This window comes from Triticum urartu, chromosome 2 (assembly GCF_003073215.2).
Source record: "Triticum urartu cultivar G1812 chromosome 2, Tu2.1, whole genome shotgun sequence".
In the NCBI taxonomy this organism is placed as follows: domain Eukaryota; kingdom Viridiplantae; phylum Streptophyta; class Magnoliopsida; order Poales; family Poaceae; genus Triticum; species Triticum urartu.
In genome coordinates, this window is record NC_053023.1 from 81,564,373 (window position 1) to 81,579,490 (window position 15,118).

General features: G+C 46.5%; 1 protein-coding gene across 1 annotated transcript in view; it reads left to right on the forward strand.

Annotated features, from left to right (window-relative positions):
• Window positions 1-15,118, forward strand: part of LOC125535172 (myosin-4-like) — a 223,438-nt gene that overhangs the window by 185,913 nt on the left and 22,407 nt on the right. The gene's annotated exons all lie outside the window — the stretch shown is intronic.

The window sequence follows — 15,118 nt, forward strand, 5'->3', positions numbered from 1 at the left end:
ACCCAACTTAGTGATAAAGAGAGTAAGAGTTGTTGATAATGAAATATTTTAGACAAGCATATGAGAAATTTATCAAAGTTACTTTCTTGCGTAAGAAGTTAATAAAACTTGTCGCAAAATATTTTGGTTAAGTTGTGAGTCATTTGAGAAAGTAGAGTAAATTGAGTTGTTGACGATATGCTTGGTGTGTATAAGGATTACATCGGTTATTTTTATCATTATATGATGCATGTGTTATTTTGCATTTCATGGCATGCTATGACACCGGTCATTTTTTTTAAAAGTTAAACCTGAATATAACTCAACTTGAATATACCGTTGACTAGTTCATGGTGCCGCTGAATCGAGTTTCTTTCCCGTGCAACCACATTTGCCTTTGTGGGAAGGCCTTGATTCGGTCCATTGACACGGCCTCTGGTCGGTGCCTCCATCTAGGGAAGGTTATGTCGTGCTTGCCCTGGCCCGGTGAGCAGAAATAATCTTGTGTGCTCGTTAATGAGATTATGGTACCGAGTCCCCGAGTGGGAGTGTTTTGACCACGACGGTGGTCGGGGTGTCTTTGGTAGACACGGGGCCACCCAGGACTAGCCCGTTGGGGGATTTGGGTCGGTGTGGCCAGGAGAGTGCTGTGGCAATGGAGGGGTTTTGTCAGAATGCAGTTGGTCCACCCAAATGGGAGTGCGAGGCCATGGGTTCCGTGGTGTGGGTACAGTGTGCTACCTCTGCAGAGTGTGTAATCTATCGATAGCCGAGTCCACAGTTACGGACACCTCGTAGTAGGTCCCACCATGAGTCAATGTTTAATAAAAATTGCACACTAAGCGATGAACTTTGCATTATTGATGGATGGCAGAAAGGCCATCGAGGCATTTGGGACCAAATGATGGTTCTGGTTGTGATCGTCGTAAGGATCAGAGTTGTTCTTGAGAAAGACCACTTTGGTGGTGTATTCTGATCACTGTGGTGGTGTATTATGACCACTTTGGTGGTGTGTTTGTGATCCAGAGATGATCACGGTTGGTAAGCTATCCCGAGGGACGTTCGAGCATGATCACAGCATGTTGGTATATAGTGTTGCATTTTTAATAATTGGTTAAATATCATGACATTATTTGTCATTATGACGATGCCTGTTGTGAGCTTGCAAGTACATTCAATGTACTGACCTGGTGTGTCATGCTAGATTTCAGGAAAGTATCATTGGAGGAGAGCGTTGTCCGAGTCTAGATCGTGTCCACATCGGTGTCCCTGTGATATGGAGCTTCCGCCACGATGTTATTCCGCTGCCATGTAGTTGTTCGGATCGAGGCCCATTTATGTTCACTAAATAATGTACATATTGTTCAGCCGCACCGAGTGTGCCGCTTGGCCTCGACAGCTGTTGTAATGTAACTCTGTTCCGCTAGCATCAATAAAGCGGTTGTTATTCTGTACCAAGATGTTGTGCGTTGCCAGAAGACATGGTCTCTGGGCTGGCAATGTATGGTAAACCGGTCGCTCTGAGCCGGGGTGCCACAATGCTTGGTATCAGAGCCGCGCTGACTGTAGGCCACGCTAGGCTACGACGCGCTAGGTACGAGTTTTTTTAGTTGAGTGCCGGTAGTAATTTGTGCTGATTATTGAGTTGCATGCATTCGGTTTATATTTATATATATATATATATATATTGCTAACCTGCTAATGGTTGTGGGTGTAGATGGCTCCGGTGCCGTATCCGTGCCAGTTGCAGCTGATGCCGTACACGTCACCGCACCTCCTTCGCAACGTATGGCATCGGTTGTATCCTCTCGGAGATGACCCAGTCTATCGTGTGTACCGGGAGCATCTAGCTGATTCAGTATATGAGTATCACGTAGTGGTCACTCTGCGCACTAGTTCCGATTCCAGCTCTTACACTCGCACTTCTTGGAGCGGTTATGCCTCCACCGCTTCTCAGGCTGTCCAGTTTGCTGCATTCGAGGTCCTTGTCGAGCTTCGTTACAACAAGGTCCGAATGCAGAACCACCCAGGTTTTTACTACTACCCATCTATGCACGACAACGGTCGTGTCCGTTTCCCTCTCATTGATCCGGAGTCTGATAGCGTTGCTAGTCACTTTGCTCGTTATATCACGACTAGCAATCTCATGATCCACGAGCTGGCTCGAGAGCTGACTCGTACTCGTACTGCTTTAGCCACTACTTTGGTCACTGCTAGATCCGCCACTACTCCTTCTTCACTGGGATTTACCCCTTATGTCCCAGTCAGTTCTAGCTCCCCTATTTCACCGGTTACTCCCCCGAGTAGCACGGGCGTCTCGGCCGCGAACCCTCTCAGTACTTCTGCCGAGTGGGTCTCACTTCTCGCTACCCCTGTAGCCCCGATGCTTCATCCTACCCCTGCCCCCGGGGGAGAGCCCTCGAGGTAGCGCCGTCGTGTTACCTTTAACCCGGGGGTTTCCGTTAACCACGTCAGTTCGGGATCCGAGACCACTTCAGGGGAGGACGCCGCAGCACCAGCAGAGCAATAGTATCTTTGAGTATTCGCAGCTGTCTGGTTGATGTATGGATGTAGTCATGATGCTTCGTTGCCTATACGAGATGTAGTGAACCAGTCATGTTGTTTAATTTTCATGTATGAGTCTATGTATAATTATGTTGAGACTTTATTCGCCGTATTTTTCGCTTTTTCTGCTTTCTTCCGGGATTTGTCGCTAGCTTTTCCCCAATTTTATTTTTGGGTGTTTCTCATCTCGATTGTGTTGTCTTGGGAAAAATTCACAATAGGATGACGCGGGGAGGCAGCAGTAGCAATGTTCGTGAGGGAACTCCTGTTCGTCGTTCCGCACGATAGGAAGGACATTCTCCCGAGCCGTACGTTCAGCCACCACCTCCACCTGATCCTCCCTCCACCGATCCAATTCTGTGCATGTTTGAAGAGAAAAGAAACAATGATCTGATTGAAATATTGAGAAGTATTCAAGCTATGGTTGGACAGAATGGAAATCAGAATGGTCATCATTCAAAGCTATCAGATTTTCAGAGGACCAATCCACCCAGTTTTAGTCGGGTTGTTGACCCGTTGGATGCCGACGATTGGTTGCGTACCATGGAGAAAAAGCTTGAGATTGCCCGTACTGAAGGAAATGATAAAGTTCCATTTGTAACTCATTACCTTGAAGGCGCAGCTGCCATATGGTGGGAAAATGCCAAGGCCATGTGGCGAGTGATGAGGAAATCACCTGGGAGAAATTTAACGATAAGTTCCAAAAATATCACATCCCTACTGGAGTTATGAAGACCAAGCAGAGTGAATTTCTCCCACTCGTCCAAGGAAATCAGTCTATGTCTGAATATCTGCAAAAATTCAATCATTTGGCATGTTACTCTCTATATGACGTGGCCACCGAAGAAAGAAAGATTGACAGATTTCTTGGAGGTTTAAATCTGCAACTTCGGTGTCCTCTCAGTATGTTTGATTTCACGGATTTCCAAACTCTGGTGGACAAGGCGTTCATTGCTGAACGAGAGCACAAGCTGATATCCGATAATAGGCCTGCTAACGACAACAAGCGCAAGTTTGAGTCAAATAAGGATGGGCCACCTGTGCAAAAGGCTCGTACCTGGCAGCAGACTCAGGTGGAATATAGGCCAAATTGGCAACAGAATGTTAACAAGACCACCACCCAAGTCAAGAATATTGTGACCAATCCAATGCATGAGGAGCATCAGCGCAATAATGCTTGTTTCATTTGCGGACAGCATGGACATTATTCAAAGCAGTGCCCCAAGAACAACAAGACGAATGCCCTAAGCCGGCCAGAAGTCAATTTTATGGAGTCATGATCAAACCAGCAAAACTTCACTGGGCACGTGCATCATATCTCTGCCGATGAAACCCAAGAGAAGCCAGAAGTCGTCATTGGTATGTTTTCTGTTAATAACATACCTGCCATAATTTTATTTGACTCTGGGGCTTCCCATTCTTTTATTTCTCAGAGTTTTGCCGCCCAAAACAATTTTCCTTGCACACTTTTGGGCAAAAATATGCTGGTACAAACCCCGGGATCTATAATCAAGAGCAATCTGGTCTGCCGTGATCTGGAGATCAAAATCAACGGGATCTGTTTTCCAACATCTTTGATAATCATTGAGTCTGAAAAGTTGGATATTATATTGGGTATGAATTGGTTGACCAAATATCAAGTTTGCATAAATTGCGCAACCCGAGAAGTCAATCTGACCAGTCTGGATGGGCAGCTCATCAAATTCTATGCTCGCAAGAATATACCCAAGCCAGAATTAGTGTGCACTGTTGTGGTTGAATTGGAATTTATTCCTGTGGTCAGTGAGTACCCTGATGTGTTTCCAGAAGAACTGCCAGGCATGCCACCAGATCGGGGACTGGAGTTTGCCATAGATCTTGTGCCCGGAACCGCACCATTATACAAGAAGTATTACCGGATGCCCTCATCAGAATTGGTGGAGCTAAAGAAACAGCTTGACGAGTTACTCCAGAAAGGTTACATTCATCCCAGCTCTTCACTGTGGGGATCACCTGCAATTTTCGTGGGCAAAAAGGATGGTAATCTCTGTATGTGCATAGATTACCGCCAACTTAATGAGGTCACCATCAAAAATAAATACCCGTTGCCGAGGATTGATGATCTGTTTGATCAGCTCAATGGAGCTAAGGTATTCTCTAAAATCGATTTATGAACTGGATATCATCAGCTCAAGATTAAAAAGGAAGATATTCCTAAGACCGCATTCACTACTCGGTACGGTCTTTACGAATATACCGTGATGTCCTTTGGTCTCACCAATGCCCCTGCTTTCTTCATGCATATGATGAACAAAGTATTTATGGACTTCCTCGACAAATTCGTGGTAGTCTTCATTGATGACATCCTCATTTACTCCAAGGGGGAAGAGGAACACAAGGATCACCTCCGAGCAGTACTACAATGGCTCCGCGACCATCAGCTATACGCCAAGTTCAGTAAGTGCAAATTTTGGCTCAAGAAAGTTGGGTTTCTCGGACATGTACTATCCGCCGAAGGTATAGCCGTGGACCCGAGCAAAGTAAAGGACGTGCTCGAGTGGGTACCTGATACGTCTCCAACGTATCTATAATTTTTGATTGCTCCATGCTATATTGTCTACTGTTTTGAATGTTTATGGGCTTTATTATACACTTTTATATCATTTTTGGGACTAACCTATTAACCCAGAGCCCAGTGCCAGTTTCTGTTTTGACCTTGTTTTAGGGTTTCGAAGAAAACAAAAATCAAACGGAGTCCAATTGACCTAAAACTTCACGGAACTCATTTTTGGAAGGAAAGAAGCCCAGAAGACTTGGAGTGCACGTAGGGGGATCTGCGAGGAGGTCACGAGGCAGGGGGCGCACCCACCCCCTGGGCGCGCCCTCCACCCTCGTGAGCCCCTCGTGGCCCCCCTGACGTACTTCTTCCACCTATATATCCCCATATACCATAAAAACATCCGGGAGCACAATAGATCGGGAGTTCCGCCGCCAGAAGCCTCCGTAGCCACCGAAAGCCAATCTAGACCCATTCCGGCACCCTGCCGGAGGGGGCAATCCTTATCCGGTGGCCATCTTCATCATCCCGGTGCTCTCCATGACGGAGGAGGGAGTAGTTCTCCCTCGGAGCTGAGGGTATGTCCCAGTAGCTATGTGTTTGATCTCTCTCTCTCTCTCGTGTTCTTGAGGTGATATGATCTTGATGTATCGCGAGCTTTGCTATTATAGTTGGATCCTATGATGTTTTATCCCCCCTATACTCTCTTGTAATGAATTGAGTTTCCCCTTTGAAGTTATCTTATCGAATTGAGTCTTTAAAGATTTGAGAACACTTGATGTATGTCTTGCCGTGGATATCTGTGGTGACAATAGGATATCACGTGATTCACTTGATGTATGTTTTGGTGATAAACTTGCGGGTTCCGCCCATGAACCTATGCATAGGGGTTGGCACATGTTTTCGTCGTGATTCTCCTGTAGAAACTTTGGGGCACTCTTTGAGGTCCTTTGTGTTGGTTGAATAGATGAATCTGAGATTGTGTGACACATATCGTATAATCATACCCACGGATACTTGAGGTGACATCGAAGTATCTAGGTGACATTAGGGTTTTGGTTGATTTGTGTCTTAAGGTGTTATTCTAGTACGAACTCTAGGGCTGTTTGTGACATTTATAGGAATAGCCCAGCGAATTGATTGGAAAGAATAACTTTGAGGTGGTTTCGTACCCTACCATAATCTCTTCGTTCGTTCTCCGCTATTAGTGACTTTGGAGTGACTCTTTGTTGCATGTTGAGGGATAGTTATGTGATCCAATTATGTTAGTATTGTTGAGAGGACTTGCACTAGTGAAAGTATGACCCCTAGGCCTTATTTCCTAGCATTGCAATACCGTTTATGCTCACTTTTATCATTCTATACCTTGCTGTTTTTATTATTTCAGATTACAAATACCTTTATCTACTATCCATATACCACTTGTTTCACCATCTCTTCACCGAACTAGTGCACCTATACAATTTACCATTGTATTGGGTGTGTTGGGGACATAAGAGACTCTTTGTTATTTGGTTGCAGGGTTGCTTCAGAGAGACCATCTTCATCCTACGCCTCCCACGGATTGATAAACCTTAGGTCATCCACTTGAGGGAAATTTGCTACTGTCCTACAAACCTCTGCACTTGGAGGCCCAACAACGTCTACAAGAAGAAGGTTGTGTAGTAGACATCAAGCTCTTTTCTGGCGCCGTTGCCGGGGAGGTGAGTGCTTGAAGGTATATCTTTAGATCTTGCAATTGAGTCTTTTAGTTTCTTGTTTTATCACTAGTTTAGTCTATAAAAGAAAACTATAAAAAATGGAATTAAGTTTGCCTCATATGCTTTATCTTTTTAATATCTATCGTGAGAATAAGGATTCCGATAATTGTGCTCAAGTGCTAGAAGAAGAATGCATTAGAATGTTTGGCACTAAATATTTGAATGATGAGCATGATTGCAATGCTGTTAGTATAAATTCCTTGAATATCCATGATGCTAATGATATGCAAAGCCACAAGCTTGGGGAAGCTATGTTTGATGAAGATGATATTTTTTGTCCCCCAAGTTTTGATGAGCAAAATTATTATGATGAAAGCATGCCTCCTATTTATGATGATTATATTGATGAAAGTGGATTTGGAGAGGTCATGACTTTATTTTGTGATGAATCCACTATTCTGGAAGAGGTTCCAATTGATTATGAGAGCAAAGTTGCTATCTATGATGATTATTGTGATGATTTGTATGCTATTAAGAATAATGATATCCATGAAACTTGTCATCATGATTTTATTTTTCAATTGGATTATGCCTCACATGATAATTATTTTGTTGAGTTTGCTCCCACTATTATTCATGAGAAGAACTTTGCTTGTGTGGAGAGTAATGAAATTTCTATGCTTGTAAATCATGAAAAGAATGCTTTATGTGATAGTTATATTGTTGAATTCATTCATTATGCTACTGAAAATTATTATGAGAGAGGAACATATGCTTGTAGGAATTGCAATAATACCAAGTTTCCTCTCTATGTGCTTAAAGTTTTGAAGTTATGCTTGTTTTGCTTTCCTATGCAAGTTGATTATTGTTCCCATAAGTTGTTTGCTCACAAAATCCCTATGCATAGGAAGTGGGTTAGACTTAAATGTGCTAGTCATATTCCTCATGATGCTCTCTTTATGTTACAATTCTTATCTTTTATGTGAGCATCATTGAAATCATCATGCCTAGCTAGGGGCGTTAAACGATAGCGCTTGTTGGGAGGCAACCCAATTTTATTTTAGTTCTTTGCTTTTTGTTCCTGTTTAGTAATAAATAATTCATCTAGCCTCTGTTTATATGTTGTTTTATTCTTTTAGTTAGTGTTTGTGCCAAGTAGAACCTTTGGGAAGACTTGGGGAAAGTTTTGCGATCATGCTGTAAAAAACAGAAACTTTAGCGCTCACGAGAACTACTGCCATTTTTATTTGGAGAGTGATATTTAGTTAGTTCTTTTTGCAGGTTATTAATAAATAAATTCCTAAGGTCCAGAAATTTATTTGAGAATTTTATGAGTTCCAGAAGTATACGTTTGATCCAGATTACTACAGACTGTTCTGTTTTTGACAGATTCTGTTTTTCATGTGTTGTTTACTTATTTTGATGAATCTATGGATAGTAAAAGAGTTTATAAACCATATAGAAGTTGGAATACAGTAGTTTTAACACCAATATAAATAAATAATGAGTTCATTACAGTACCTTGAAGTGGTGATTTGCTTTCTTATACTAACGGAGCTTACGAGTTTTCTGTTAAGTTTTGTGTTGTGAAGTTTTCAAGTTTTGGGTTAGGATTCGATGGACTATGGAATAAGGAGTGGAAAGAGCCTAAGCTTGGAGATGCCCAAGGCACCCCAAGGTAATATTCAAGGATATCCAAGAGCCTAAGCTTGGGGATGCCCCGGAAGGCATCCCCTCTTTCGTCTTCGTTCATCGGTAACTTTACTTGGAGCTATATTTTTATTTACCACATGATATGTGTTTTGCTTGGAGCGTCAATTTATTTTGTTAGGATTTGCTTTCTATTATTAAGAACAATGTTTTTCATCTTTTATTCCAATAAAAGTGGCATTGATAGTCTTTACCATGCCTATGTTACAAGTCTTCATGTTGCTGTTTGAAAACAGAAAGTTTACCGCTGGTGCAATAATTCCCTAGAAAACTCAGAATGTGATAAAATGTTGAAACCTTTTGCATGTTAAGCTCTGATAAATTTACTACAGTGGGAATTTTCTTTAATAATTTTTGAAGTTAGGGAAGTATGGATGTTGCAGCATTCTTTACAGACTATCCTGTTTAGGCAGATTGCTGTTATGTTTGCATTGTTTGCATATGTTTGCTTCTTTAATGATTCTATTTGAGGATAGGACTATTAAATATGCAGAGGCATTTAGTATGCAATATTTAATAATAATTTTAGTGATTTGCTACAGTAGAGTATGATAAGGTTTTTGCAATGGTTTATACTAACTTATCTCACGAGTCCTTGTTGAGTTTTGTGTGGATGAAGCTTTTGAGATTTAGGGAGACCGTGATATGAGAGGAATTAAGGAGACACAAAAGCTCAAGCTTGGGGATGCCCAAGGCACCCCAAGATAATATTTCAAGAAGTCTCAAGCGTCTAAGCTTGGGGATGCCCCGGTTGGCATCCCACCTTTCTTCTTCAACAAACTATCGGTTAGTATCGGTTGATCCTAAGTTTTTGCTTCTTCACATGATGTTTGCTATTCTTAGATGTCATTTTATTTAGTTTTGCTTGCTGTTTGAATAAAGTATCAAGGTCTGAAATTATTGAATGGGAGATTCTTCACATAGTTGCACAATTATTCGACTACTCATTGATCTTCACTTATATCTTTCGGAGTAGTTTGTCACTTGCTCTAGTGCTTCACTTATATCTTTTAGAGCATGGTGGTTGTCGGTGTCAAAACCGGAGGATCTCGGGTAGAGGGTCCCGAACTGTGCATCTAGGCCGGATGGTAACAGGAGGCAAGGGACACGAAGTTTTACCCAGGTTCGGTCCCTCTCGATGGAGGTAAAACCCTACGTCCTGCTTGATTAATATTGATGATATGGGTAGTACAAGAGTAGATCTACCACGAGATCAGAGAGGCTAAACCCTAGAAGCTAGCCTATGGTATGATTGTTGATGTGTATGTTGTCCTACGGACTAAAACCCTCCGGTTTATATAGACACCGGAGAGGGTTAGGGTTACATAGAGTCGGTTACAATGGTGGGAGATCTGAACATCCGTATCGCCAAGCTTGCCTTCCACGCCAAGGAAAGTCCCTTCCGAACACGGGACGGAGTCTTCAATCTTGTATCTTCATAGTCCAGGAGTCCGGCTGAAGGTATAGTTCGGCTATCCGAACACCCCCTAATCCATGACTCCCTCAGTAGCCCCTGAACCAGGCTTCAATGACGACGAGTCCGGCGCGCAAATTGTCTTCGGCATTGCAAGGCGGGTTCCTCCTCCAAGTATTTCATAGAAGATTTTAAACACAAAGATAGTGTCCGGTTCTGCAAAATAAGTTTTCCACATATTGCCATAGAGAGAATAATATTTACACAAATCTAATCTGCTGACGTATTCCATGGTGCGACACACCACGGCCAAGCCTTTATCCGAGTCGTTTAATTATCCCACCTCAGCGCGTCATGCGAGGCGGCTTCCTTGGCACGTCTTGTCAAAGCAGAGATCGTTCCCCCTTATTCCGGGATTCTCATCAATATAGGCGTGGGTAACCCAACCGCGCCTTTGATTATGGCGCTTGGAGATAAGCAAGTTTTACCAGGCTGGTGGGGACATGTAGTCACGTCCACCCATATAAGGGGATAAGGATCCACCTTTTCACCCACGCCTTCTTCCTCCTTTGCCTATCCATTCTTGCGCACTCGAGCTCCAGCGCCCAAGTCTGCACTACCACCTCAACCTTCTCCAGTCATGTCCGGAGCGGGAGGTAAGTGGATGGTCTCCTCCATCACGGAGGGACACATCAAAAAGCTGAGGAAGCCCGGATATCTGGCTAGCGACATCGTGCACCGGCTTCCCGAAACGGGGCAGCTCATCCCCACTCCCAGGCCCCATGAGAGGGTGGTATTCCTCCCCCATTTCTTCCGCGGACTGGGCTTCCCTCTGCATCCATTTATCCGGGGGCTCATGTTCTACTACGGCCTGGATTTCCACGATCTGGTCCCGAACTTTGTCCTCAACATCTCGGCGTTTATCGTCGTGTGCGAGGCTTTCCTCCGCATCCGCCCCCATTTCGGCCTCTGGCTGAAGACTTTCAACGTCAAGCCGAAGGTGGTGCGCAGTAGCCAGGCGGAGTGCGGAGGCGCCATGGTGGGAAAGATGGCCAATGTCCTATGGCTCGAGGGCTCCTTTGTGGGGACCCTGAAGGGGTGGCAATCGGGGTGGTTTTACATCACCGAGCCGCGCGACGCCGAATGGGTCGCGACCCCCGAGTTCCGGTCCGGACCCCCAACGCGGCTCACGTCCTGGAAAGAGACGGGCCTGTCGTGGGGTAAAAAAGGAGAGCTGACCAGACTCCAAACATGCGTCAAAACCCTGGCGGACAAGAAGCTCAAACTTGTCAACGTAGTCCAGGTTATGCTCATCCGCTTGATCCTCCCGTGCCAACGACGGGCTTTCAACATGTGGGAGTTCGACCCGGCGCGGCACCAAACTCTGAGCAGGCTCTTCGACACGACGTACGAAGATGCCTGGAAGGTGCTTTTCAAGGGTGCCGAGGCTCCCGCATCCGCTACTGAGGATCGCGGATTCAGTGCGCAGCGTCACGCGCTCGCGGTAAGCTGTTTTTTCCTTTTACAGGGTATCAGTTTTCCATAGTTTGACTCTATGCGGGATCTAAGCTCCCTTTCCTCTGACAGGATTGGCAGGTGACGTCCGGACAGATCAACTGTCCGGCCCCTTTGCCCGAAGGCCCAGCGGACGCTCGCTTGGCGAGGCTGCTGGTTCCGGTGCCCTATGTGGTGCCGGAGAAGAAGGCCACAGAAAGGGCCACGGGGACTCGAAAGAGCGCCCGGCGCCAGGAGGTGTCGGATTCATCATCCGACGGTCCCGAAGCACCTTCCTCTTGCGAAGACGAGGAGGAAGAAGAATAAACCTCTCCCCCTCCAGCGGGAGGATAGAAGAAAAGGAAGGCCGCCCTCTCCGAGGAGGCCGGAGGGTCCAAGAAGGGGAAAACCCTTCCTCCAGACTACTCCGCCGACGCCGACGACGGCGGAGATGAGTGGCAGCCCAGGGCCAAGCCCCTGGCAAAATCGTAAGTATCCGGATACCGGAGTAATTCATAGTATTCGTTTATTGCACAGCTTTCCCTTATGTCGAATATGCTTATGCAGCCCACCCAAAGACCAGCTCGACGCATCGTCGAGCGGCTCACTGGACTTGTCGGATGTGAATTCGCTTCCGACAGCTTCCTCCCCCCGCCCTATAGACGACACCGAGGTGTTGCCCCAACAGGTTCCAGGCAGGGAGGAGGTGGTCCCGGAGGCGCCGCAAGGCGACCTCCCGGACTCCAGGAGTAAAGGGGATGAAACCCCCCAAGGCTCCAAGTCCGGCTCTAGGCCGGACACCGCTCCAGAACCTTCAAAGGTTCCGGAGTCTGGCGGGGGACCTCCTTCCAAGAGGAGCAAGTCCACCGTGTCGGCGGCCTCCGTCCAACCGGAGGCACCGGACAATATGCTGGAGGCGCTCCAAGGCGCCTCCATCGACGAGGAGCACCGCGCTATTATGAGTGCGGTGGTCCAGAAGGTTCAGTCCGCAAAAAACGGGAAGAAAAGAAAGTGTAAATAATAGTACCGCATAGACAGTAGCCCCTGATGCTCTGTTTGGCGTTCGGGAAGAAAAGCCGAATAGAGGATCAAATAGAATTCACACGAGTCTAACAAAAATGAGTCAATATGCATGTGCAGGCTACCCTGCTTGCGTCCGCCGCACTGACTGCGGAAGTGGACATGCTAAAGCAGGACCTCGAAAGGTCCGAGCAAGAGCTCGAGCGTGCCAAGAAGCAGCTCGAGGACAATGAAGGTAAGAAATACCTTGTTAAAAATATATATATAAAAAAGGTGCAATTGCAAAAAATGATAGGATTATCGTGGCTATTGTAGGGGCCACGTCTGAGGTGGCGACCCTTAAGCAAGCGCTGGACAAGGCCGAGAAGAATTCGTCCTCGGAGCGCACCGAGCGGGAGAAGTATGAGGCCGAGGTTGGCAAGGTGTGGCAAGAGCTCCAGGATCTCATGGAAAAACATGAGAGTTTGGAGCGTGACTCGAAGACGCAAGCGTCCAAGCTTGCGGTGGCTATTGAAAATGCCAAATCTGCCAAGGCCGAATCCCAGAAGACCCTCCAGGAGTTGGATGATGTGAAGAAGATAGCGGCAGGTAAGGCATTCTTTATGAAAAGTAAACACATAAACGTGAGTTACTTGATACTTACCTGAATCCGGAGCTCTCCAGGGGCATTTGCAGATCTTCCCCGGAGTGTATCCGATGCCGCCGCATTCTATCGAGCCGAGGAGGGCAGCTCGACGGAGAAGGTGTTCTGGTCCCAGTATGCTGAGGCCGGACACCCCGTGCCCCTGAGCGACCAGCTGAAGCAACTGGTCGAGCTCCACAAGGTGGCCGAACAGGCCATGAAGGGCCTCCTAGTTCGGCTGTGGCCTGGAGAGGCTCTGCCTAGGAGCTATTTCGGGCTGGTGCAGCGGCTGGTGGAGGCCTGTCCAAGGCTCGAAGTCATCAAGCGCTCCGTCTGTATTGAAGGTGCCCATAGGGCCTTTGCCCGTGCTAAGGTACACTGGGGCAGGCTGGATGCGGAGAAGCTTGTGAAGGACGGGCCACCAGCGGGGAAAGAGCATCGCAAGCCCGAAAATTACTATAAGGATGTTCTGAAGGGTGCCCGCCTTGTGGCGGATGAATGTACTAGGGATGTAATTTTTGAGTAAAACTCGCTCGTGTTTGTCCTGTGCGCTGAAAACTTGTTCATATGCGCTGAGCAATGCTGCTTGAATTTAAAATATTACCTTCTGTGTGGCTGTTTATCAATACTGAGAGATGGCGAGTCGTCGGCTTCTGCCCCCTTGCCGCTAGTGCTGGGGTGTTTGGGGATAAACCTGGGCGCTCTTTTTCCCATATTTGGGTCCTTCGAGGGAGGCGCTCAGCCCAACGAACGAGGCAATCGGACTATAATGCGTGAACACTCTCACTTAGCCATAGAATTCTATAATTTTAAATTTCAGCGAAGCCCCTAGTATTCGGAAGACCGAGTTTGGGGCGCTATCCACGCCTTGGCCGGACAGAGCCGACTCCTCGCCCTAAGCGGCATAAGTCTTTAGGGACTCGAAAAAACCTCTCGAACAGCGACCAGCTCTCGCTTCATCATGACAGTCAGTTTTAGCTTTCTCCACTGAGGTGCTCGGCCCCGCTCAACTGGGGCACAATCGCAGTGGTTCTCCTAGTGCTACCTTAGCCGATATAGCGGAACGTAAGGCACCAAAACATAGGAGCCGGGCAAACCCAACTATTGACCCAAGACATGATTCGGAGCCGATGCATATAGTGCTATAAGTTCGAGGTGCCGCACTTGTGAAAGTGTTCGGACTTCTCACACCATATTGAGGGGTGCTAAAAGCCCCTGGCGTATTTTGGCCGTACCAAGTTGTACAGGTGCAACGTGTCGTTAAGGAACATTTATTTATAAAAAGATAATGCAAAAAATAGACAAAAGCTATGCATTGTATATTAAAAATAGCTGCGATCAAAGCAGAACGATACAAGTAATGCGATAAACGAAAAGTTGGACTATTTAACGTGTCTGCTCCAGGGGCAAGCTGCGGAATAGTATGCGAAACAGGTATACTGCTCGTGATAGAGACCACCTGGGATTTCCGTAATGCGGCATGGCTTGTCTGCTTCCCTGGTTCTTGTGTCGTTTGTGCGGCAACTGAACTGTCGAACAAGCCTTCCGGAGAGTAGAGTCCTGGAAGTAAGAGAAAAGTAAAAAAAATCGGCAGCCCCTGGTGCGGTTTAAGCCGTGTTTTGGGCGTGCCGTGATGGTGCCCCTCCCCTATGCCCATGGTATTTCCAGAGCGTAGTTATGGACGTGAAGTACTGGCGTCGCCTTTTTGCGAGGGTTGGGGTTGGGGCCGCATTGCTATGCCTGCTCGGAACATGCCAGGAGGTCTTGTTGTAGGTTACTCCGGGCGCGCTTGACGGTGTCTGGACATTTAATGGCCGGACTGGAGAACTGCCTGGAGAGGCTGCTTTGTACTTCCGCTGCAAGGGCCGCCGTGTGCTCCTCCGTTCGGAGGGAGCGTTCGATGTTTCCATTGACCGTAATTACTCCATGAGGGCCTGGCATCTTGAGCTTAAGGTATGCGTAGTGCGGTACCGCATTGAATTTGGCGAATGCGGTTCGTCCGAGCAGTGCATGATAGCCACTGCGGAATGGGACTATGTCGAAGATCAATTCCTCGCTTCAGAAATTATCCGGGGATC